The sequence below is a fragment of the Arvicola amphibius genome, chromosome X (assembly GCF_903992535.2).
Source record: "Arvicola amphibius chromosome X, mArvAmp1.2, whole genome shotgun sequence".
NCBI classification, from domain to species: Eukaryota; Metazoa; Chordata; class Mammalia; order Rodentia; family Cricetidae; genus Arvicola; species Arvicola amphibius.
The window spans coordinates 116300418-116326894 of NC_052065.1; positions in this window are offsets into that span (position 1 = coordinate 116300418).

The following is a 26477-nucleotide window of genomic DNA, read 5'->3' on the forward strand; positions in this document are numbered from 1 at the left end:
CTTCATTTTAGTTGTAAGTTTTTGAGTTTCTGTTCTCCAGCTCAGATTACTGGCCCTAATAGCTTTTAATTCTTGAGGTTCCCACCAAGATATCCTTGGCTGCACGTTAGTCCAAAGACTTCTCTACCTGCCCATTATGATTGGCAGTTTTTATAATTTTTTAAAAGATTTGTTTCTTTCTATTTGATTGCATGAACGTGTTGCCTGCACGTGTGTCTTGGCACACATGCATACAGTGTACGCAGAAATCAAAAGATTTTGTCAGACCCCAGCAACTGGAGTTATGAGTGATCGAGAACTCCTATGGAGGAGGGGTTGCTGGGCATTGAATCTGGATCCTCGGGAAGGGCAGCTAGTTGTCTTAGCCACTGTACCAACTGTCTAGTCCAAAACTAACATAATTTTTAAATAGAGGTGCAACAGCTTTAAGATTCAATTCCTTTTACATATGGTCCTACATCAGGTAGAATCTGTTATTACAGCATGATCTAACCTCTGACAAATGCTTTTATCGATGGTGGAGGAAAACAGGAGGCATGCTGGGTACTTGGCAGGACCTTTGATAGTATTGTCTTCACCTTAAGAATGACTAAATATAATTGTGATTGTTTGCTTGTCTAAATTTAGATTTTTGGTTCAGAATTTGAGGGCAGAATCTCCACAGAGCCATTTGCTATAGTATTTTTCTTTTTATTTTGCCTTCTTTTATCCTCTTAATTTACACAGTCTCAGTAATACTTTTTTCATGTCGTTCAAAGGATTTTTACAGCTCCAATTAAATAAGAACTTAATGAAGAGGCTTAACTGCAAACTCTTTAAGTGTTAGTTTTAATAGTGCTCTCAACTCTGCAATTTTCTTACCATTATAATTGTACCACTAGAGTCTCCTTTTGAACTTAGAGTATAGACTATTAAACTAATTTAGCAACAGATACACTCACCCTTCATCCAATAGATTAAAAGTCCAACAATAATGTATATTAGGCTCCTTTGTGACAAAATGTAAATCTTGGATTCTCAAGTGTTGGAAGACGATCAGGTATTGTCTCAGAACAGCTGACCACTAATGACAAACTTTATATTTCTGTTGTTTTATGAGATCGTCCACAGGGAAAGTAGAGGAACATTTATTGATGACGGTTTTCCATTTGATGCATGAAAACAAATTATATGAACTAAAATGTGTAAACATAGTTTAATATTCTAACTACTGATTCTTCCATAAAATTTTTATCAAAATACCCCCGAGATAGTCAGGAGTCAGTAAAAAGCATTTCTTGACAAATTCAGAGCAATTTTGAATAAACTGGCATGCTTTTGACCAACCTTTCTATTTTAATAGTTTAATAGCTACATACCACTTTAGATTATTTGCATTCATAAATTCTGTCATAAAAAGAAAAAAGAATAAATATATTTTTACATAGATAGGATTTAGCTGTATTGTGGAAAACTAAAAGTGTTTTCAATAGACACTGGCCCTGCCATTTCATTATTGCCAGTGATAATGTCGTCCCACTAGCTTTCTTCAAAATAAACCATTATTTTAATAGGACTCTTCCAACAAAGAGATGGCTTACGAATAACAAGTTATATAGCACAGCCTTGTAGTTAGTTCTACAGCAGTCACACACACACAGACACACACACACACACAGAGAGAGAGAGAGAGAGAGAGAGAGAGAGAGAGAGAGAGAGAGAGAGAGAGAGAGAGAGAGAGAGAGAGAGAGAGGTAAATAGGACATTCACTAGGAAAATATTTTTTGTTTCAAATATTTATGCTCTTCTGCAATAGTCTTGATCTGTTGTTAAGAGAAGTTTCCTTGATGAGGAGTTAAAACTATACTTATCTGTGTTTATAAAGACAAATAATTAGAATTTAGTTAGGTATTTGCTGGTTTATAGAAGTGATGGTTGTAAGTTCTCACCCAACAGCTGTGGAGTATCCATTTGTCTGCTGATGGACATTTTGGTTGTTTCTATTTCATAGGTATTATGAATAGAGCAGGAATGAACATGGCAGAGTATCTATGAGGTAGGATGTAGAGTCCTTTGGGCATATTCCAAGGAGTGGTATCGATAAGTCATGGCATAGTTTGATTTTTAGCTTTTTGAGATTTATTCACACTGATTTCCACAGTGTCTGCACCAGCTTCCAATCCGCCCAACAGTGAATGGAGCACCCTTTCCTCCAAATCCTCTCCAGCATTTGATGATGGTTGTTTTGTTGATCACTGCCATTCTGACTGGGATGAGACAAGATCTCAAAGCTATTTGATTTGTATTCCCCTGATTATGAGAGATGGTGAACATATTTTGAAGTGTTTTAATTAAAATATTTTGATTTCTTTTTACATACTGACCACAGTTTCACCTTTCTTTTGCTCACCTCCATCCACTCATCATCCATCTCCATTCAAAAATGGGGAGGTCTCCAGTGGAAGTCAGCCGAGATTGACACATTTTGAAAAAATCTCTATTCAGGTATCAGACCCATTTTTTGAATGGGTAAATTTTAGACTTTGTTTTAGCTTTTTATATATTCTAGATATTAGTTTTGTAAGATGCATAGCTGGGGAAGACTATTTCCTATTTTGTGAGATTCTTCTGCACCACGTTGCTTGTTTCCTTAGCCTTGCAGAAGCATTGTAGTTTCACGAAGTGCAGCAAGTCAATGCTTGGCCTTTATTCTTGGGTGTATGGCGTCCTGTTCAGAAAGACCTTTCCTACACCCAGATCATGTAGGGTACTGCCCATATTTTATTCCAACAGTTTTATTCTTTAGGTTTTACATTTAGATCTTTGATCCATTGGCAGGTAGCTTTGTGATAAGATCCTTCTGCATGTGGACACCTAACTTTCTTAGCACCATTTGCTGAAGATGCTTTCTTTTCTCCAGTTTATGGGTTTGACATATTTATCAAATATTAAGTGACAGAAGTTAAATATATTCCTATTTGGGTCTTTGATTTTGTTCCATTTCTCTACATGTTTGTTTCTGTTTCAATAACATATCAATTTATCCTATTTATCCTAAATATCATATTTATTCCTATGGCACTGTAATATACCTTAAAGTCTGGAATCACAATATCTTCATATTATATCTTCATATGATATCTTCATATGATCAGGATTATTTTGACTATCTAGGGTCTTTTTTTGATACCATATGAAATGTAAGATTTAATATAAATAAATATCTTTAAATAATGAGATGAGGATTTTGATTAGGATTGCATTCAACCTATCAACAGCTTTTGGTAACCCAGTCATTTTCACCATACTAATTCTGCTAATCCATGAGCATAAGATATCCTTCTATTTTCTTGTAAACTGTGGCTTTTCTGCACTATCTGCCTGCAGATAGTGCAGAGAGGGTAAGACTTCCCATGGGGAGATATTTTACTTTGAGGTGACAAAGTCCCCAATTTAATCTGAACAAGGTGTCCCTCCAAAAACAATGGGTTCCAAATAGCTAGTTTAAGCACAGGAGACAAAAGCCTAGTTTCACTATAAATGGCCCCACAGTATAGCAAGCCGTACAATTGTCACCCACGTTCAGAGGACCTAGGTTGGTCCTATTCAGATTTTGGAGTCAGTGAATTTTCAACAACTCAGCTCAGATGTTTCTGTGGGTATCCCCATCATGGTCCTGACCCCTGTGCTTATATTGTTGCTCTTCCCTGTCTTTGACTGGTCTCCAGAAGCTTGGCCCAGTTCTTAGTTGTGGATCTCTACATCTGTTTCCATTAGTTGCTAGATGAAGATTATATGATGACAAACAAGGTAGATATAATTACGATTACAGTGGAAGGCCAGATGAGACACTCTCTCATCCACTGAGTAGGATCTTAGCTGGGGGTCATCCTTGTGGATTCCATGTACCCAATTTTCTCAGGAGATCTTGTCTATTTCCCCATCCCAGGGGTATACATGTGTTCTCTCTTGGGGTTCTCCTTGTTGTCCCCCCTACTCTGGGGTTGTGGACTATAGGCTGGTTATCCTTTGCTTTATGTCTAACATCCACTTATGAGTGAGTTAATACCATGTTTGTCTTTCTGGGTCTGGGTTACCTCACTAAGGATGATTTTGTTTTTCTAGTTGTATCCATTTGTATGCAAATTTCAAAATGTCATTAATATTTTACTTCAGAGTATTATACCATTGTGTAAATGTACCACATTTTCTTCATTTATTCTTCAGCTGAGGGGCATCTAGATTATTCCAGTTCTGGCTAGCATGAATAATGCTGCTATGAACATAGTTGACCAAATATTCTTGTGGTATGGGTCTGGATCCTTTGGGTATATGCCCAAGAGTTGTATTATTGGGTCTTGTAGTAGATTGATTCCCAATATTCTGAGAAACCACATATTGATTTCAAAAGTGGCTGTACAAGTTTGCATTCTCACAAACAATGGAGGAGTGTACCACTTACTCCACATCCTCTCCAGCATAAGCTATCATTGGTGTTTTTTATCTTAGCCATTCAGACAGGCATAAGATGGTACCTAAGAGCCCTTTTGATTTGCATTTCCCTGATTGCTAAGGATGTTGAGCAGTATCTTCTGTGTCTTTTGGACATTTGAGATTATTCTGCTGAGAATTCTCTGTTTAGATCTGTACCTGATTTTTAGTTGAATTACTTGTTATTTTAATGTCTAGTTTAATGAGTTCTTTATATATTTTGGAGATCAGCCTTTTTTCCCCGTGTTGGGTGGGTGAAGATATTTTCCAACTTTGTAGGCTGTGGTTCTGCCTAATTGACTATGTCTTTTACCTTACAGAAGCTTCTCAATTTCAGAAAGTCACATTTATTTATTGTTGCTCTCAGTGTCTGTGCTACTGGTATTATATTTAGGAAGTGGTCTCTTGTGGCCATGCTTTCAAGACTACTTCTCACTTTCTCTTTTATAAGGTTCAGGGTGGCTGGATTTATGTTGACGTCTTTGATCCATTTGGACTTGAGTTTTGTGCATGGGAATAGATATGGATTAATTTGCATTCTTCTACATGTTGACATCAAGTTATGCCAGTGGCATTTATTGAAGATTCTTTTTTCCAGTGTATAATTTTAGGGTTTTTTTGCCAAAAAATCAGGTGTTTATAGGTGTGTGAATTAATAGCCAAGTCTTCTATTTTATTCCATTGGTTCACCTGTTTTTAGGCCAATAAAAAGAAATTTTCATTACTATAGCTCTAGAGTAGAGCTTAAATTCAGAGATGCTAATGCCTTTGGAAGTTCCTGTCATGTACATGATTCATTTGGTTATCCTGGGTTTTTGTTATTCCATATGAAGTTGAGTATTGTTCTTTCAAGATCTGTGAAGAATTGTGTTGGAATTTTGATGGGGATTGCATTGAATCTGAGAACTGCTTTTGGAAAGATTGCCATTTTTAATATGTTGATCTTACCTATCCAACAGCATGGGAGATCTTTCCATCTTCTGACATCTTCTTCATTTTCTTTCTACAAAGCCTTAAAGTTCTTTTTGTACATGCCTTTCACTTCTCTGGTTAACGTTACAACCAAGATATTCTGTGCTATTTGAGACTATTGTGTAGGATGATGTTTCTCTGATTTCTTTCTTAGCTTTTTTATCATTTGTATGTAGGAGAGTTACTGATTTTTTTTAATTGACTTTGTGTCCTACCACATTACTGAAGGCGTTTATGAGCAGCAGGACTTCCCTGGTAGGCTCTTTGGGGTCCCATATATATATATATATATATATATATATATATATATATATATATATATATATATAATCATGTGCAAATAGCAAAAGTTTGACTTCTTCATTTCTAATCTATATCCCCTTGATCTCCTTTTGTTGTCTATTGCTCTAGCTAGAACTTGGAGTACTATATGGAATGGATATGGAGAGAGTGAACAACCTTATATTGCTCCTAATTTTAGTGGAATAGTTTTGAGTTTCTCTACATTAATTTGATGCTGACTGTAGACTTCCTGTATATTGTTTTTATTATGCTTAGATACATTCCTTATATCCCTGATCTCTTCAAGACCTTTACATTAAGGAGTGCTGGATTTTGTCAAAGGCTTTTTAAGCACATAATGAGATGATCATATGTTTTATTTTCTTTCAGTTTATTTTTATGATAGATTATACATGGACAGATTTTTGTATGTTGAACCAATCCTGAATCACTGGGATGAAGCCAATTTGACTGGGGTGGATGATTTTTTGATGTGCTTTTTGATTCAGTTTGCCAATATTTTTATTGAGTTTTTTTAAACATCAATGTTCACGAAGGAGATTAGTCTGTAATACTCTTTCTTACATGAGTCTGTGTGCTTTGGGTATCAGGGTAAATAAACTCTCATAAAAAGTGTTTCACAATGTTCCTTCTGTTTCTACTGTGTAGAACAATTTGAGGAGCATAGGTATTAGCTCTTCATTGAAATTCTGGTAGAATTCGGCACTGAAACTATCCAGCCTTGGGCTTTATCTGCTTGGGAGGCTTTTGATGACTTCTACAACCTTTGGGGTAATAAGTCTACTTAAATTGTTTATCTTGTCTTGATTTAATTTCTGTATGTGGTACCCATCTGGAAAATTGTTCATTTCTTTTAGATTTTCCAATTTTGTGAAGTACAAGTTTTCAAAGTATGCTCTAATGATTCTTTGTTATTTCCTCAGTGTCTGTTGCTATGTCCCTCTTTTCATTTCTGATTTTGTTAATTTGAATATTCTCTCCCTGCCGTTTGATTAGTTTGGATAAAGGTTTGTCTGCCTTGTTGATTTTCTCAAAGAACCAGCTCTTTGTTTCTTTTATTCTTTAAATTGTTTTCTTTGTTTCTATTTGATTGATTTCAGCCCACAATTTGATTATTTCCTTTTGTCTATGACTGACTGTTGGGATAACACCAGATCTAATAATTCATTTCAACAAAACCTTAGATGGTGACAAAGACTTAAACAGTCCCAGAGAATTAAGAGCTGAGGCTTCTTCTAGGTTGTGATGTTCAGACCTTCCTTTTGGAGGACCACTAGGATCAGGTATTGGCATATTACTCTTTAGGTTGTTGAATGTATTCTTGCATTGGCACATACCCATCTCTTCCTCCAAGGGGCGCAGGTGGGGCCTATAGCCTAGGTGATCACTATTGCTCCTAGTACATGTGTGGTCTTGCCTGGTAGTTGCTGATGCGATTCTGAGGGTTTCTTTCTAGGTACAGTCAGAACCAAGGCCGTGGTGTTTGTACGTGCTGCGGGTTTGTTTTTTTTGTTGTTTTGTTTTGTTTTGTTTTGTTTTTTTGTTTTTTTTTTTGCAGGTGTGGGGAGACTGCTCAGGGGTCTCTGAGGTTTGGTGTTTGGGGTGGGGCATGGGATCTTCCTCAGCGGACTAGGAATTGGAAAGCACAGCCCTCCAGCTGGGAACCCAATCAATCACTCACCTCTCCAGGGGCAGTCAGGTCTAAGGTCCCAGTGGACGGAAATGTGGTGGGGATGGTTGCAGGTGTTGAGAGACAGCTCCCTGGTCTCTGGGATTTTTCTGGGTAGGGATTGGGCATGGGATGTGCCTCTGGGGGCTAGTGTCTAGAGAGATGGGCTCTCCAGCAGGTAACCCAGAAATTCACCTCTCCAGGGGCAGTCAGGGTTGCAGTGGAGGATGGTTGCAGGTGTGGGGAGACTACTCTCAGGTCTCTGGGGCTTCACTGGGTAGTGGTTAGGCATGGGATGCACCTCTAGGGGCTAGGGTATAGAGAGCTGGGCCCTACAGCAAAGAATCCAACACTCACTTCTCTAGGGGCTGTTAGGGGAAAGGTTCTGGTGGTCAAAGATGCAGTAGGGGATGGTTTTGAATGTTGGGACACTGCTCAATGGTTCTGGTTTATTACTAGCTAGCTCTCACATTTAAATTAACCCATTTCTATTAATCTAAGAATTGCCACATGGCTGTAGCATTACATCATTTTCTACATGTCTTGTCTCCGAGGATCCTGGATGGCATCTCCTAGACTCCTCCTTTCTTCTCCTACTTCTCTGCTTGGATTTCCCATCTGATTCTATCCTGCCTTGCCACAGACCAAATCACCTTTATTTAGCAACTAATGAGAGCAACACATATTCACAACGTACCGAAAGACATCCTACAGAATTTTTTATTTTTTTTTTTAGAGGTTCAAAGTTTTCATTATGGAAGTCCTTCACTTCCTTGGTTAGGTTTGTTGCTAGATCTTTCTTCTCTTTGAGGCTCTTGTGAGTAATAATATACCCATGATCTCCATCTCTTCATGTTCCTTGTGAATGTATATAAAAACTATTGGCTTGTGTAAATTGATTCTGTGTCCTACCACATTGCTAAACTTGTTTATCATTTGAAGTTTTCTAGAAGACTTTAAATGATATTTGTATTTATTCTTTATATTTTCAAAAAGACTCTTTGGTTTGCAGATTGACCATGAGATACAGAGTTCTTAAATACTTTTTTACATCTTTCCTCCATGTTTTATCTTCTATTAATGTCGTGAATTAGTATGATACATTTATTAGTAAATGAATCATATTAGAATATTAACTGAATCTGATTTTACTTTTTTTTTGGTTTTTCGAGACAGGGTTTCTTCTGTAGCTTTTGGAGACTGTCCCGGAACTAGCTCTTGTAGCCCAGGTTGCCCTCGAACTCACAGAGATCCGCCTGCCTCTGCCTCCCGAGTGCTGGGATTAAAGGCGTGCGCCACCGCCGCCCGGCTGATTTTACTTTTTATATTCCTTAGTTCTTGACAATTTTATTGCATCTTTCCACCATTACATTGTGGTACAGAATCACTTAATTATCCTAAAAATCATGTGTAGTGCATTTATTTATCCATAAATCCTTCCTATTCAAACTTTGGCACTACTAGTTGTCCTCAAAACTTTGAACATGATTCTCCATTTCCAAAAATGTCATACGCTAGTATCACACTTAATATGCTCATTGCAGATTGAGTTCTCTTATGTGGTAATATGAGTTGAAGTTTCCTCCATCTCTAATGTCATAATACGTCAATTCTCCTTACCTATTGAGGACTATTTCATTATATGGATGGGTTGTAGCTTGTTTATCCATTCACTTATCATTGAAATGTGTCTTGTTTTATCCCAAGTTCTAGCAATTACAAAAGAAAAAGGTGTTGTAAGAGCTTGGTGCAGTTTTATTGTGTGAACACAAGTTTCAATTCACTGGGCTAAATATTAAAGAGAATAATTGTTTAGTTGTACAGTAATATTATATTAAATTTTCTAGAAAAGTACCTAACTTATCTAAAATGCATTTTGCATTCAGAACCATTTTATGTTCTACCTTTAATGAATGAAACACCCTCATGCTCCACATTTTGACAGAATTTAATATCCCTAAAGAAGTATCTCATTGTAGTAACATCCAGTTGTGTGCTAGTATACAACATTCAAATCTTCCATAAAACCAAAATTGTCAACTCCATTTTTCATTCAATTTTTATTGTTTTTTAATTCATTAACTGCGTACATTATACATTTGTAAAGTATACTGATGTTTTGATATATTTTATAGCAAGAAATGATTAAATCAAGCTAGTCATATGAATATAGTTTTGATAATGAAATATTTAAAATCTACACTTTCTACTGTGGAAATGCACCTATAGTTTCTACTATTAAAATTCATGATGCATTATAATTTAATATAGTCCCTATACTATATCATAGATTACTAAATTTTGTTCCTCAGAAATTTGTGATCTTTGATGTATGTCTCTTTTTCCCAGTTACTAATGCTTCTTAGCCTATAACAATAGTTCAATTATTCACTGTTTCCAAATTAAAGGAAGATTTGCTATATTTGTTTGTTTGTACTTAGGTTATTTTACTTAACATATTGTCCCCCAGTCCTATTCATCATGTTAAAAAATACACAAGGAAAAATTAAAAGAAATTTATTATATTTATGTATTTATTTATTATGGGTGTGTGGTCATACTTTTATGCACTTGTGTATGTGTGTTTCTCTCTCTCTCTCTCTCTCTCTCTCTGTGTGTGTGTGTGTGTGTGTGTGTGTGTGTGTGTGTGTGTGTGTGTGCAAACCATGCAGATCAGAAGACAGCCTGAGGGGTGTCAATTCTCTCTTTCCATCAAGTGGGTCCTGATGTGTGAGGTTCTTCTGTCTGTATATTGCTTTGCTTGGTTAATGAATAAAGAAACTGCTTTGGCCTGTTGATAGGGCAGAACCTAGGTAGACAGGGAAGATGGAACTGAATGCTGGGAGAAGAAAGGCAGAGTAGGGGACATCATGGATCCATGGCCAGAGGTAGGCATGATGAAACTTTGCTAGTAGGCCATGACCTCTTGGTGATATACAGGTAAATAGAAATTGGTTAAATTAAGATGTAAGAGTTAGCCAATAAGAAGTTAGAGCGAATGGGCCAAGCACTGTTTTAATTAATACAATTTCTGTGTGATTATTTCGGTTCTGGGCAGATGGGACGAACAAGCGGCTCCTTCTAGTACAGGGTCCTGGGGATGGAACTCAGGTAATCAGGCTTGACAGCAAGTGCACTTATCCTCTAAGCTGTCTTCTAGTCAGGGATTTTCTTCTTTTTAATAGTGAAATAACAGTAAGCAAGAAAAAAGGCAGCCTATAGAATGGGAAAAGATCTCTAAAATATATAAAGATCTTAAGAAACTAGACCTTAAAATACTAAATAAAACAATTTCATAATGGGGTACATATCTCAACAGAAGAATCTCAAATGGGCAAAAGATACATAAGGAATCATTCAACATCCTTAGCCATCAAGAAAATGCACACAAAAATGACTTACACCTATAAAAATTTTATGCCTGTCAGAATGGCCAAGATAAGAAAAAACTGATGACAGCTTATGTTGGAGAGGATGTGGAGTAAGGGGAACAGTCAGCCATTGCTGCTAGGGGTGAAAACATGTAGTTTGGAACATGGCTCTTTAGAAATCAGAATGATGGTTTCTCAAAAAAATGGGAATCCATCTACCTCAAGACCCAAAAATACCACTTTTGGGTATATACCCAAAGGATGCATACTCATACCACAAGGACTTTTCTTCAACTGTGTTTGTAGCAACATTATTTGCAATAGCCAGAACCTTGAAAAATCTAGATGCCCCTCAATTAAAAAATGGATAAAGGAAATATGGTACATTTATACAATGGAGAAGTAATCTGCAGTAAAAAAAATAATAACATCTTGAAATTTGCATACAAATGGAAGGAACTAGAAAAAAGTCATCCTGAGTGAGGTAACCCAGACCCAGAAAGACAAACATGGTATGAACTCACTCATAAGTGAATATTAAACATAAAGTAAGAGATAACCAGCCTATAGTCCATGACCCCAGAGTAGCTAGGGAACAAGGAGAACCCTAAGAGAGACATACATGGATACCCTTGGGAAAAAGAAATAGAAAAAATCTTCTGAGAAAATTGAGTGCATGTGGGAAGGAAGGGTAAAAGTAGAGGGTGAGAAAAGAAGTGTAGGGAGGAGGATAACATGAGGGAATGGAATGGTCAAGATGAGAGGACAGAGAGGGAGAGCAAGGAAAGTGATATCTTGATTTCAGAGCTATTATGGGGCTACTGTGAAACCTGCCATCATAGAAATTCCCAGTAATCCACAAGGAAGACCCCAGCTATGACCCTAAGCAATAGTGGAGCAGGTACCTCAACTGGCCTTCCCCTGTATTCAAATTGATAACTAACTTAATTGTCATCATAGATAGAACCTTCATCCAGCAACTGATAGAAACAGATGCAGAGATCCATAGCTAAGGACTGGGCTGAGCTGCCAGAGACTATTCAAAGAGGAGGAGGAGCAATAGTATGAGCAAAGGGTTCAAGACTATGATGGGATACCTGCAGAAACAATTGACCTGAGCTAGTGGGAACTCACTGACTTCAGACTGATAGCAAGGGAACCTGCATAGGACCAAACTAGGTCCACTGAATGTGGGCGACATTTGTATGGCTTGTGCAGTCTGTGGGGCCACTGGAAGTGGGACCAGGATTTATCCCTAGCACTTGAACTGACTCTTGGGAGCCCATTATTTTTGGAGTAATACCCTATTCAGCCTAAATATATGGGGGAGTGCTTTGGTACAGCCTCAAAATGAAGTGTCAGATTTGCTGATTACCCATGAGAAACCTTTTCCTCTTTGAGGAATGTGCATGGGGGGGGTGAGGGAGAAGGTGGGGGAGCTGGAGGATGGGAGGTAGTGGGAACTAGGATAAATGAGAAAGGATCATTTTTCAAAAATTAATTAATTAAAATAAAAAAGAGTACAAAAATATTTTATTGTGTAGATACAAATAATCTCTTACAATGGTATGACTCGTGGTTTTTTTTAACATTACTGTGGAAGCAATATGTGTTTAACAGCAAGTATATTTTAAATTTTTTAATCTGATATCTTGCAAAAATATAAATTTGTACTACAATGGTACAATGCTGAAGAGCACAAGCAAGGTCCTGTTCCTCAGCCATCAATAAGATCATAATGAGAAATTGTTGATAATCTACGTTGTATTGTCTAAATAATGGTGTTCAAAAAGTTAAGTGGCTTAATATTTTATTCTAATTCTTGTCACATATATTACATCCTAACCACAGTCTCACCTCTTTCCCTCCTTCCCTCCCCCCATTCCTCGCAGTCTCTGCTCCCTTATCTCTCCCAGATCCACACTCCCACTCTATTTCCCCTCAGAAAGGAGCAGGTCTCCCGAGGACATCAACCAAACATGGCATAATATGCTACATAAGACCAGGGACATATCATCATAGCAACGCTGGACAAGGTAACCAAGTAAAAGGAAGAGGGTCCCACAAGCTTGCAAAAAGAATTAGAAACACTTCCACTCCTTCTGGTAGGAGCCCTGCAAGAGCACCAAGCTACTCAGTCATATGTAAAGAATCTAGGAAAGATCCCCACAGGCTCCCTGATTTCTGTGAGAACCCATGAATCCCTGTCAGCTGATTCTGTGGGTCATATTCTTATGGTGTGCCTGACCCTTCTTGTTCCTCTGATCCTTCCTGCTGTGACTCTGCAAGACTTTAGAGCTCTTGTTTTGACCGTGGGATTCTGCATCTGCTCCCATTTCTTGCTGGATGAAGTGCTGGGTTCCAGTTACAGAATACTCTTCAGGCAGGACAAACTGCAGGTCAAAGGTTTTGTGAAAGGGTTATTATCTCAAGTCCTCTAATTGATGACCTGCCTGGTTACAGAAGATGGCAGGTTTAGGCTCCATGTACCCCATTATCAGAAAACATTGCTAGGGTTACTATTGTAGATTTCATGGAGTTTCCATTGTACTAGGTTTCCACCTCAGTCCCTAAATGCCCCCCAATTCCAATCTTTCTCCCCAGTATTTACTCCTTCCCTCATTTGAACACGATCCCTCTTGTTTGCAGCACCACCCACCCATAGTCCACCTCAAAAGTCTATTTTATTACCCCTTTCCAGGGAGATGTTTCCATCCTCCACGAAGCACACCTTCTTATTTAGCCTATCTGGGTTTGTGGACCTGAACATGATTATAATTTATTTCAGAGCAAATAGACACAAGTGAGTACATACCATGTTTGTCTTTCTGGGTCTGGGCTTTTCTCACTCAGGATGGTTTTGAGAAGCTCTACCCATTTGCCTGTAAATTTCATTATGCCATTGTTCTATATACTAACCCCAATTCCCCTCCCTCCCCTCTTTCTACTCTCCCCCCCTACCACATCCAAACCTCATCCACTCCTTAGAAATGGTCAGGCCTCCCATGGGGACTCAACATAATTTAGATGTCAGTGTTCTTAACAGCTGAGTGCATAAATGTATCATATTTTCTTTATTCATTCTTTAGTTGAGGAACATCTAGGTTGTTTTCTGTTTCTGGCTATTAAGAGTAAAACTGCAGTGAACATAGTTGAGCAAGTGTGCTTGTGATAGGATAGAGAGTCCTTTGGGTATATGCCCAAGAGAGGTATAGCTGGGTCTTGATATAATCATAATGCCATACTGATTTTCGAAGTGGCTGTATAAGTTTGCACTCCAACAAGCAGTGCAGGGAGGTCCTTTTGGGCCATTCAAACAGCTGAATAGGCATAAAAACAGACATGAGGACCAATGAGATCAAATCAAAAACCTAGATATTAGTCCACACACCTATAAACACCTGAATTTTGACAAAGAAGCTAAGATATAAAATGGAAAAAAGAGAGCATATTCAATAACTGGTGCTGGCATAAATGGATATCAACACATAGAATAATGGAAATAGACCCACCTCTATTGCCATGCACAAAACTTAAGTCCAAATGAATCAAAGACCTCAACATACAACCAACCACACTGAACCCAATAGAAGAGAAAGTGGGAAGTAGTCTTCAATGCATGGGCACCAGAGATCACTTCTTAAATATAACTTCAGTAGCACAGATACTAAGACCAGCAATTAATAAACTGGATCTCCTGAAACTTAGACGTTTCTGTGATTTTGGCTAATATCATCTTAATTTCTTTTTTATTGAGCTATACATTTTTCTCTACTCCACTCCCTTCCTCTCCACTCCCCTTCAACCCACTTGCCTGTTCCTCATGATCCAAATTTACTCAGGAGAACTCGTCTTCTACTTCTCATGTACATTAGATCCATGTATGTCTCTCTTAGGGTCCTCATTGTCGTCTAGGCTCTCTAGGATTGTAATTTGTATGCTGGTTTTCTTTACTTTAAGTCTAAGTACATTTAATATTTGTCACCTCACTCAAAATGATATTTTCTAAAACCATCCATTTGCTTGCAAATTTCAAGATGTCATTATTTTTGCTGCTGTGTAGTACTCCATTGTGTAAATGTACCACATTTTCCTTATCCATTTTATGAAAAAGGGGCACTGAGGTTGTTTCCAGGTTCTGACTATGACAAACATTTATATTAAGGGATATTAATGACCATTGATTGCTATCTCTTGTTAATTTTCTTTGCATTGTTGGTATTGATATTTTGTGTGTTTTTTCCCTTCTTTGGGATTTGCTGCTCTGAGATTGTCTATTGTCTGTGTTTTGGTGGATGTAGCTAACTTCCTTGGGTTGGAGTTTACCTTCTAGTACTTTGTGTAGGGCTGGGTTTGTGGCTAGGTATTGGTTAAATCTGGTTCTGCAATGGAATATCTTGTTTTGGCCTTCTATGGTCATTTAAAGTTTTCCTAGGTATAGTAATCTGGGCTGGCATCCATCATCTCTTAATGTCTGCGTAATGCTTGACCAGGAATGGTTTTTATTGCTTCCATTGAGAAGTCAGGTATAATTCTGATAAGTCTGCCTTTATATGTTACTTGGCCTTTTTCCTTTGCAGCTCTTAATATTCTTTTTTATTGTGTATGTTTTGTGTTTTAATTATTATGTGGCAAGGGGACTTTTTTATCTAGTCTATTTGGTGTTCTGTAAACTTCTTGTATCTTCATAAACATATAGTTCTTTAGGTTGCTCTTTGTGGTGTTACATGTGTGGTCTTACCTTGTCTACCCATCTTTTCCTCTGATTGGTGTAGTCGGGGCTGTCTGTGACTCTGGTGATCAATCTTCCATGTGCCAGTGGATCCAAGGCTCAAGTGTTTGCACCTCATGGCATAGTCATCGCAATGGTTCCAGTAACCACATTGGTCACTCCTCATTCCTAGAGGTTGCTTGGTACTCCTGGGGTTTGTTCTGCAATACCAGGAGTCATTAGGGCCTAATCCCACAGAGATTTCTTGTTTGGGGCTCTTTCTGCTGAGGTTACTGCCTTGGGCCTGCTCTGGCAAAGGTTCTGGCTCAGACCTACTGCCTATTCTGTTCCAGATTGTGCACTGGACCCACAGAGATCTCTGATTCCAGGCTATTCCGTCCGAGGTCCCAGATTCAAATCCGGACTCACAGAGGTCTCTGGTTCCTGCCTATTCCCCAAAGGTTCCAGACTTGTGTCCAGACCTGCAGAGGTCCTGGCTCAGACCTACTCTCTAGGTGGTCCCAGACTTTATGCCGGGATCAAAAAGGTCTCCCTTTCCTGCCTACTCCCTTGGAGGTCCCAGACATGCCTGGACCTGCAGAGATCCTAGCTCAGTCCAACTCCCCCAGAAGTCCCAGACTGATGTCCAGATCCACAGAGGTCTCTGGTTCTGGGCAACTCCCTCAACAGTTGCTCCATTGTACCTGCTCCTGTGGAGTTTGCTCTCAGGCCTGCTCCAGCCTATCCACTGGCTCAGTCCGGTTCTGTAAATGTCCCTGGTCTGGGTCCCTTCCTGTGGAGGTCTCTGACCTGGGCTTGGTTTTGCAAAAGACTCTGGCTGTGGTCTACTCCCTCAGAGGTCCCAGATTCAGGTGTTCCTGGACCCACAGAAGTCCTAGATCCGGCCTATTTCCTCCGTGGTTCCAGACTCACACCTGGAACCCAAAGAAGTCTCTGGTTCCTCTCTCAGAGGTCCCAGACTCATTCCCTTGATTTCTTTGTACTGATTTATTATTCTAACTAGAACTTCAAGTCTATATTGAATAGATATTGAGTATGGACAGCCTTGTCTTGTTCCTGATTATAGTGGAATTGCTTTGAGTTTCTCTCCATTTAATTTGATGTTGACTGGCAACTTACTGTAAACTGTCCTTATTTTGTTTAGGTATGTCCCTTATATCCCTGATCTCTACAAGACTTTTAACATGACAGAGTATTGAATTTTGTCAAAGGTTTTTTCAGTATCTGAGATGATTGTGTTTTTTTTTTCTTTCAGTTTGTTTATACGATACATTACATTGACAAATTTTTGTATGTTGAACCATCCCTGTATCTCTGGCATGAAACGTACTTGATCATGGTGACTGATCTTTCTAATGTGTTCTTGCATTCAGTTTGAATATTTTATTGAGCATTACATTCATGAAAGAAATTGGTCTGTAGTTTTCTTTCTTTGTTGAGTCTTCATGTAGTTTGGGTAACAGAGTGACTGTGGTCTCATAAAATGAATTTGGCAATTTTTCTTCTTTTACGTTTGTGGAATAATTTGAGAAGTATTGGTATTAGCTCGTCTTTGAAAATCTGACAAATTCTGTGCTAAAACCATCTGGTCCCGAGATTTGTTTACTTGTTTATTGGTTTGTTTGGGAGACATTTAATGACTGTTTTTATTTCCTTGAGGGATGTAAGTCAATTTAAATTGTTTATCTAATCTTTCCTTAACATTGGTAAATGGTATCTATGGAGGAAGTTTTTACATTTTTTTTATATTTTTTAATTTTGTGGAGCACAGAATTTTCAAGTGCCATTTATTGATTCTCTGGATTCCCTCAGTGTGTGTTGTTACGCCCCCTTTTCATTTCTGAGTTTGTTAATTTGGGTGTTTTCTCTCTTTGTCTTTTAGTTAGGTTGAATAAAGATTTGTCTATCTTGTTGATTCTCTGAATGAACCAACTCTTCGTTTCATTCGTTCTTTGTGTTGTTGTCTTTGTTTCTATTTTATTTATTTCAGGCCTCAGTTTGATTATTTCTTGCTGTTTCCTACTCTTGAGTGTGTTTGCTTCTTTTTGGCCGATAGCTTTCAGGTGTTCTGTTCAGTCGGTAGCACGAGATTTCTTCAAATTCTTTATGAAGGCAGTTAGTGCTATGAGCCTTCCTCTTATTACCACTTTCACTGTGTCCCATGAATTTGGGTATTGAGTGTGTTGTGCATTCATTTTAGTTGCATTCTAAGAAGTCTTTAGCCTCTTTCTGTATTTCTGCCTTGAAACAGTAGACTTTCAGTAGGGAGCTGTTCCGTTTCCAGGAGTCTCTAAACTTTATATTGTATCTGCTGGTGTTGATATCCAGCTTTAAGCTATGGTTGTCTGATCGAATACAGGGAGTTATTTCAGTTTTCGTGTATGTTTTGGGACTTTTTGTAACTCAGCATGTGGTCAATTTTGTAGAATGTTCTATGAGGTACTGTGAAGAAGGTTTATATTGTGTTTGGGTAAAATGTTCTGTAGATATCTGTTAGGTCCACTTGATTCATAAAACCTGTGAGCTCCAATATTTCTCTGTTTAGTTTTGCTCTGAATGACCTATCATTTGGTCATAAGGGGCATCAAAGTTTACCACTATGAAATTGTGAGGTTTCCTGTGTAATTTACATTTTATTAATGCTATTTTTATGAATGTGATTGCCCTTACATTTGAGACATAGACATTAAGAATTGAAATGTCATCTTGGTGGATTTTTCCTTTGATAAATATTAAATATCCTTCTTCACCTCTTTTGATTAATTTTGCTTTGAACTCTATTTTATTAGATATTAGAGGAGCTAAACCAAATGTGCTTCTAAGGTCATTTTCCTTGGAAAATTTTTGTCCAACCCTTTACTCTGCAGTATTACCCATCTTCAATGTTGAATATGTTCCTTGTATGGAGCAAGAGGATCAATCGTGTTTTCATATAAATTCCTTTAGTCTGTGTCTTTTTCTTGGGGAACTGAGTCTATTGATATTGAGCCATATTTTTAAATTTTTTATTTACTTAAAAATAATCTTTTCTCATTTGAAATACCAATTCCAGTTCCCACCGTCTCCCCTTCTACTGTTCCCTCCATCTTCCCCCCACCCTATTCCCCATCCACTCCTCAGAAAGAGTAAGGCTTCAAATAGGCAGTCAACAAAGTCTAGCAGATTGCTTTGAAGCAGGACCAAGGCCCTTCCCACTATATCTAGTCTTAGCATGGTATCCCTCCAAGGACAGTGGGTTCCAAAAAGTCAGTATAAGCAGTAGGGATAAATTCTGGTCCCATGCCAGCAGCCTCGCAGTCTGCCCCAGCCATACAATTGTCATCCACATTCAGAGGGCCTAGTTCGGCCCAATGCTGGTTCCTTACCTGTCAGGCCAGAGTTGGTAGGCTTCCATTAACTCAGGTAAGCTGTTTCAATGGCTATCTCCAGCATGATCCTGACCTCTTTGCTCATCGTTTCACTCCTCCCACTCTTCGACTGAACTTCGGGAGCACATCCCAGTGATATTGAGCCATATTAATGACAAATGATTGTTAGTTTCTATTGTTTGTTGTTGCTGTTGCTGGTGGTAGTGTGTATCTGTGTGTGTGTGTGTGTGTGTGCGCGCACGTGCGCGTGTGTGTGCAAGTCTGTGAGTCTGTGTGTGTGTGTATGTATATTTCCTTTCTTTGTATTTTGCTGGTATGGTATTTTTGCCTGTGTTTTTGAGTATAGTTAACCTCCTTGAGATAGAGTTTCCCTTCTAGTACTTTCTGTGGGGCTGTATTTGTGGATAAATATTGTTTAAATTTGACTTTATTGTGAAATGTCTTGTTTTCTCCATCTATGATGATTGAAATTTTGCAGGCTATAGCAATTTGGGATGGAATCTGTGGTTTCTTTCAACCTGCAAAACATGTGATCATACCATTCTGGGATTTAGTGTATACATTGAGAAGGCAGGTGTAATTCTAATATATCGGTGTTTATTTGTTACTTGACTATTTTCCTTTAAAACTTTGAATATCTGTTCTTTGTTCTGTATGTTTAGTCTTCAATAACTGTGTGATTAGGGGGCTTTTTATTCTTGTTCAAGCTATTTGGTGTTCTGTAAGCTTCTTGTACATTTAGAGGCATGTCTTTGTTTAGATTAGTCTGAGATTTGTTCCTTTATGTTTTTCTAGATGTCCTGAATTTTTGTGTCAGGAAGATTTTAAATTTAACATTTTCTTTGACCAAGGAATGTATTTCTTCTGTAGTATCTTCAACACCTGGGATTCTATTTTCCATCTCTTGTATTCTGTTGTTAATGCTTGTGTCTGTAGTCCCTTTTTGGTTACCCAGATTTTCCATTTCCAGAGTTCCCTCAGATTGTGTTTTCTTTATCTTTTATTTGGTTTTCAGGTCTTGAACAGTTTCTTTCACCTGTTTTTTATTGTTGTTGTTGTTTGTTTGCTTTGTATTTACTGACATTCTTTAAAGGGAATTCTTGATTTCTTTCCATTTTTCCTTTGTCTTTTCCTCAGTTTCCTTGAGGGATTTTTATTACCTCTTTAAGGACCTCTATCAATTTCATAAATCTCATTTAAGTTCATTTTCTTTGCTTCTGCTCCATTGGAATATTCAGGTTTTGTTGTTGTAGATATCTGGGTTATAGTAGTTATTGACACCATATTATGGTTATTGCCATTTCTGATCTTTATTGTGTTCTTACACTGTCATTTAGGCATCTGGTTTTCAGATGATTAGAGGTCAAGTTGCTGGCTTCTGAGTTTGTCTTTGTTGGATGGTTGTTTTGCTTCTTGGTTTCTGTTTCCTCTTTGGTATTTTAGTCTTTGTGGACTGCATTTCTTGAGACCAGTGTAAACTCTTATTTAGTAGGGAGTCTGTGGTCAAGTTGGGGGTTGGACTTTAGGAGGCAATGTTTACCTTAGGTACAGCAGGAGTTCTTTGTTCTCACTGGTGTGCCCTGCACCTTAGCAACAGAAATCTACTAGCCAGGTGGTTGGGGGGTGTATGTCTTTAATCCCACCACTCAAGAGGAGGAGGCAGACAGATCTCTATGAATTCAGAACCAACCTGGTCTACAAAGTGAGTTCCAGGACAGGCTCCAAAGCTACAGAGGAACTCTGTCTCAAAAAACCAAAATAAGTTTTCTAAAATTAAATTGATGGATTTTATGTGTATGTGTGTATTGAATGTGTGGGGTAGGAGTGTGCAACAATAACCACAACCCTTGGTAGTTATTTTTTTATCTTCTTCAAACATGGACTCCCATGAATCTAGTTCACATTACCATCCTTGTCAGCAAGTGCCTTTATCTGCTGCCCCTAATTGCGTTTCTTACTTACATTTTCTGTTTACAATGGGTTTATTGATATAGAACCATATTGAGGATCATACACCATCTGTATACTGCATCTACATTATTCATTTATTTATTATTGGACACATACTTCAAAGATGACTTATCCTCTGTGAATAATGCTCCAGTGGCCAGGAGAGGTATAGTTGTCACTTTGGCATACTGATTTTTTTAAAAAGATAACTAATATTTATATTTATATAAAATTAAAAAATCTCTATAATGAAAAATTGAGAGAAGGCAAATAGCAAACTGAGAAACAGTATGTTTGTAATACATATTTTGAAAAAAGGACTCACAAGTAGAATACAGCATAGAACTCTTTAAATCACTTCAAAAGAAAATACTGACAAGCTAAGTTTCAAAAATATCAAAGACATGAATAGAACACCAGTAAAGGAAATCCAAGTAACTAATAAACCTGTATAAATATATTGAACATTTAAGGAAGTACAAAATGAGATATTTCTTAATATTTGTCTAATTTTATAATGACTAACATTAAGAGAATTGATAACTCCCATAGAAAGTACACACATAGAAACTAAATCTTTTATAGTGTTTATAAACCTGCATGAAATTTTTAGAAAATCTTTTATTACTATAGTTTTTTTGAATGCATATACTTTGCATATAAATTCACCAGTTGGACTTTTAGATTTATAATAATATTATTAGCACTTCTGAGTCCCATACTATTTTTCACAACAGCTATATCAATTGACATATTACTTTTTAATTCATCCAGACATTATACAAGGGCTTCCCTATTTTTATATCTTTCCCAACACTTGTCATCTTTTATTTTTATTTTTATTTTATGGAAATAATCATTGTACAATATTAACTGATGTGTCAATGTGGATTTCACTTTTTTCCCAGACAGATGGTGGAAATCAGAACTTTATATTTACCTGTTGGCCATTTATATGCCTTCCACAAGCCCCTCCATGCATGTGTGCCTATCTAATTAAAATTTCTGCTTGACAGTTTTATACATTCATATAATAAATTTTGGTTACTTTCTCACGTAAACATCTCCATCCTCATCTCCCTACTATTCCTACTGGAGCCTTTCTCCTTAACAAGCCCTTTTCCTATTCTCATGTCTTCTTGTCATGGTGACCCACTGAGTTTAATACTGTTTCTTGCCCAGGGATGGGGTGAGTGCCTATTTAATGGATCAGGGTCAACTTATCACTGAAGAAAATGAATGCCCTTTGTTCCAAACCCACTAACTGCTAGTAGCTACTGAGGCATTGTTCTAGCAAACAGAGCCCACCCAAGAAAATGCTGCTACCAAACCATGCCTTTTGTGTCTAGGATTCCTTTTCAAGCTTTGTCAGGTTTTACATGAATTTACTCAACCACATTGGTGCCAGTTTGTTGCAAGGAAGTCTGCTTGTTTGGTTCCCGGATGCTTAGGCCCAAAATAATCACACATAAACTGTATTAATTGAATCACTGCTTGGCCCATTAGCTCTAGCTTATTGGTTAACTTTTACATATTAATTTAATACAATTCCATTAATCTGTGTATCACCATGTGGCAGTGGCTTGCCAGGTAAAGTTCCGTCTTGCTCCAGTGGAGCTACATGGCTTCTCCCTGACTTTGCCCTTTTTTTCTCCCAGCATTCACTTTAATTTCCCTACCTAGCTCTTTCTGCCCTGCTCTGCTAAGGGCTCAAAGAGGTCCTTTGTTAACCAACTATATTCCCAGCATACAGAAGGGAATCCCACATCAGCTAGAAATATGCCTGAGCAATCGAATAAACAGTGTTGTAATATTGTTTTGTGTGGTTATTTGGGTCTTAGCAGTTGGGAAATAAAAAAGCAGTCTCTTTTTATAGGGATGAGTTCAATCTTGTATTGGTCTTGTACAGATAACCTCAGCTGCAGCAACTGTCTTCTTTGAAGAAGTGTGCATAGCTCTATCTCCTGTGACCAAACTATATGACACCTCTCCGTAGGGAATGGTCTCAAAAGAGCCACTTACTAAGCCTAGATATAGGAGGGAGGGCCTTGGTCCTGCTTCAAGTGATGTGACAGACTTTGTCGACTCCACATGGGGGTCCGTACCCTCTCTAAGGTGTGGATGGGATGGGGTAGGGAGAAGGCGGGTGGAGCAAGAGGATGGGAGAGAGAGGGAACTGGGGTTGGTATGTAAAATAAGATTGTTTAAAAGTAAAAAGAGAGAGAGAGAAGGAAGGAAGGAAGGAAGGAAGGAAGGAAGGAAGGAAGGAAGATGTGACATATTCAGCAATAAATTCTTTTTAATGCATGTCAAATATTTTTATTTACCTTATTTATTTTATAGCCTAACTGCAGTTTTATATCCCTCCTCTCCTCCCACTCCCTTTCCCACTTCCCCTCAACTCCACCCTTCCAATCCACTCCTCTCTATTTCTCTTCAGAAAGGAGCAGGCCTTCAATGGGTATCAACAATAAGTCCTTACCATGAAGCTGTAGCAGGCATACACTACTTAGAAGTGTTTAAAGGATCTCTAGCCACTGACAATCATACCTGCCAAAGGCTTTTTGGCTTCTGGAGGGAACATATTCCTTGTATACAGTACCTCAAATTGAAGTCTCTCTTCTTAATACATATATTTCAGGACACTTATAAAAAGCTAGTTTGCCATATACCTTTTACAAGGATGTATTATCAGTTTTCTCTCCCACCCCATCTTGGGGCCATCACCTCCTGTCTTTCCTGCATTATCTCAGTCTTTTCTTCCATAACACCGATGCTCTATAGTCTTCCTCTCTTAAATCCCAGCCATCGTCCATGTTTCCTGCCTTTTACATATACTTTTTATTAAACTCATAAATCTCAATAATTGAAGCTATGATCCACATAGAAGTAAGAACATGTGTTTTGTCTTTCTGGGTTACCCTGTTCAGTATATTGTTCCAGCTACATACATTTTCTGATAATATTTCATAATTGAATTTATCTTTATAGCTGAATTAATATTTCATTGTGTATGTGTACATTTTCAATATTCAGTCATCATGTGATAGATATCTGGACTGGCTCCATTTTCTGGATGTTATGAATAATGATGTAATGAACATGGGTGGGAAAGGTTTTCTGTAGTAGAACCAAAATCCCACTGAATTTGTTTAAATTAGTTATTTCATTTTGGTTAAATTTTAGTATGTTGTATGCCTGTAGGAATTCAATAATTATTTGGTCTTTCAATTTTATAAAATACAAGTTTTTAGTGGGAGACTTCAATTTTATAAAATACAAGTTTTTAAAGTATGTTTTTATTATCTTAATTTTAATATGTTGTATACAAGTAATAATCCATTAAATTTTAATTTTTTTATTTCATAAAATGGTATGGAAGTCCTTCTGACTAAGTGTTGCTTTTATTGGTTAATGAATAAAGAGACTTTCTTGGCCTGTGATAGGCCAAAAGAACAAAGTTAGACGGGGAAAACTAAAGTGAATTCTGGGAAAAAGAAGAGCAGACATGGGGAGAAGTCATGTAGCCCTGCCAGAAACAGACACTGGAAATTTAAGTATGAGTTAGCCAATAAGAAGCTAGAGCTAATGGGTCAAGCAGTGATTTAATTAATACAGTTTCTGTGTGATTATTTTGGTGATAAGCTGCCGGGACCAACAAGCACCTCCCCACACACAAATAGAATACAGGTTCCTAAAGTATGAATTTATCACTTTAGTCTTTCCTTTTGTATGCATAGTCTTTTATTGATTTTATTGATCTATACATTTTTCTCTCCTCCTCTTCCTTCCTTTACTCCCCTTCCCTACAAACCTTTCCCATAGTTTCCATGCTTCCAATTTACTCAGGAGATCTTGTCTTTTTGTGTTTCTCATGTACATTAGATCTATGTATGTCTCTCTTGGGATCCTTATTGTTGTCTAGCTTCTCTGGGATTGTCAATTGTAGGGAGGTTTTCTTTGCTTTATGACTAAAAACAACTTATTAGTGAGGACATATACTTGTCTTTTTAAGTCTGGATTACCTCACTCAATATTATGTTCTCTAGATCCACCCATTTGCCTACAAATTTTAAGATGTCATTAATTTTTTCTGCTGTGTAGTACTCCATTTTACAATTGTACCACATTTTCCTTATCCATTTGTCAGTCAAGGGGCATGTAAGTTGTTTTAAGGTCTGGCTATGACAAACAATGCTGCTATAAACATAGTTGAGCACATGTCCTTGTGGTACGATTGAGCATCCTTTGGGTATATACCCAAAAGTTGTATTGCTGGGTCTTTGGGAAGGTTGTTTCTTAATTTTCTGAGAGATAGCTATACTGATACCCAAAAAGGCTGTACCAATTTGCACTCCCACCAGCAATGCAGGAGTGTTCCCTTTGCTCCATGTCCTCCCCAGCATAAGCTGTCATCAGTATTTTTTATCTGGGTCATTTTTACAGGTGTAAGATGGAATCTCAGAGATATTTTGATTTGTATTTGTCTGATGGCAAAGGATGTTGAGAATTTCTTTAAGTGTCCTTCAGCCATTTTAGATTCCTCTGTTGAGAGTTCTCTGTTTACATTTGTACTCTAATTATTATTGGATTATTTGTTCTTTTGATGGCCAATTTCTTGAGTTCTGCATATATTTTGGAGATCAGTCATCTGTATGATAAGGGTTGGTGAAAATCTTTTCCCATTCTGTAGTCTTGTCGTTTTGTCTTGTTGACCATGTCCTTTGCTTTTCAGAAGCTTTTCAGTTTCAGGAGGTCCCATTTATTGTTTCTCTCAGTGTCTGTGTTACTGGAGTTATATTTAGGAAGTGGTCTCCAGTGCCAATGGGTTCAAGTGTACTTCCCATTTTCTCTTCTATAAGGTTCAGTGTGGTTAGCTTTATGTTGAGGTCTTTGATCCATTAGGACTTGAGTTTTCTGCACAGTGATAGATATGAACTATTTTAATTCTTCTACATGTTGATATCTAGTTATGCCACTACCATTTGTTAAATCTGTTTTCTTTTTTCAGTTTTATATTTTTTGCTTCTTTGTCAAAAATCAGGTATCTGTAGGTATGTGGATTAATTTCAGTTACATAGTTCCTCCTATCTGTTTTTATGCAATACCAGGTTGTTTTCAGTACTGTAGTTCTGTAGTAGAGTTTGAAGTCAGGGATTGTGATGTCTCCCGAAGTTCCTTTACTGTACAGGGTTGATTGGGCTGGGGTTTTTTGCTTTTCCATATGGAATTGAATACTGTTCATTCAAGGTCTGTGAAGAATTTTGCTGAGATTATGATAGGCATTGCATTGAATCTGTACATTGCTTTTGGTAAGATTGACATTTTTACTATGTTAATTCTACCTACCCAAGAGCATAGGAGATCTGTCAACTTTCTGGTATCTTTTTCAATTTCTTTCCTCAAAGATCTAAAGTTCTTGTCATACCGGTCTTTACTTGTTTGGTTAGAGTTACTCCGAGATATTTTATTCTATTTGTGACTATTGTGAAGGGCGATGTTTCTCTGATTTCTTTCTCAGTCCATTTATCATCTGTGTAAAGAAGGACTACCGATTTTTTAAATTAATCTTGTATCCTGTTACATTACTGAAAGTGTTTATGAGTTGTAGACGTTCCTTGGTAGAATTTTTGGGGTTGCTT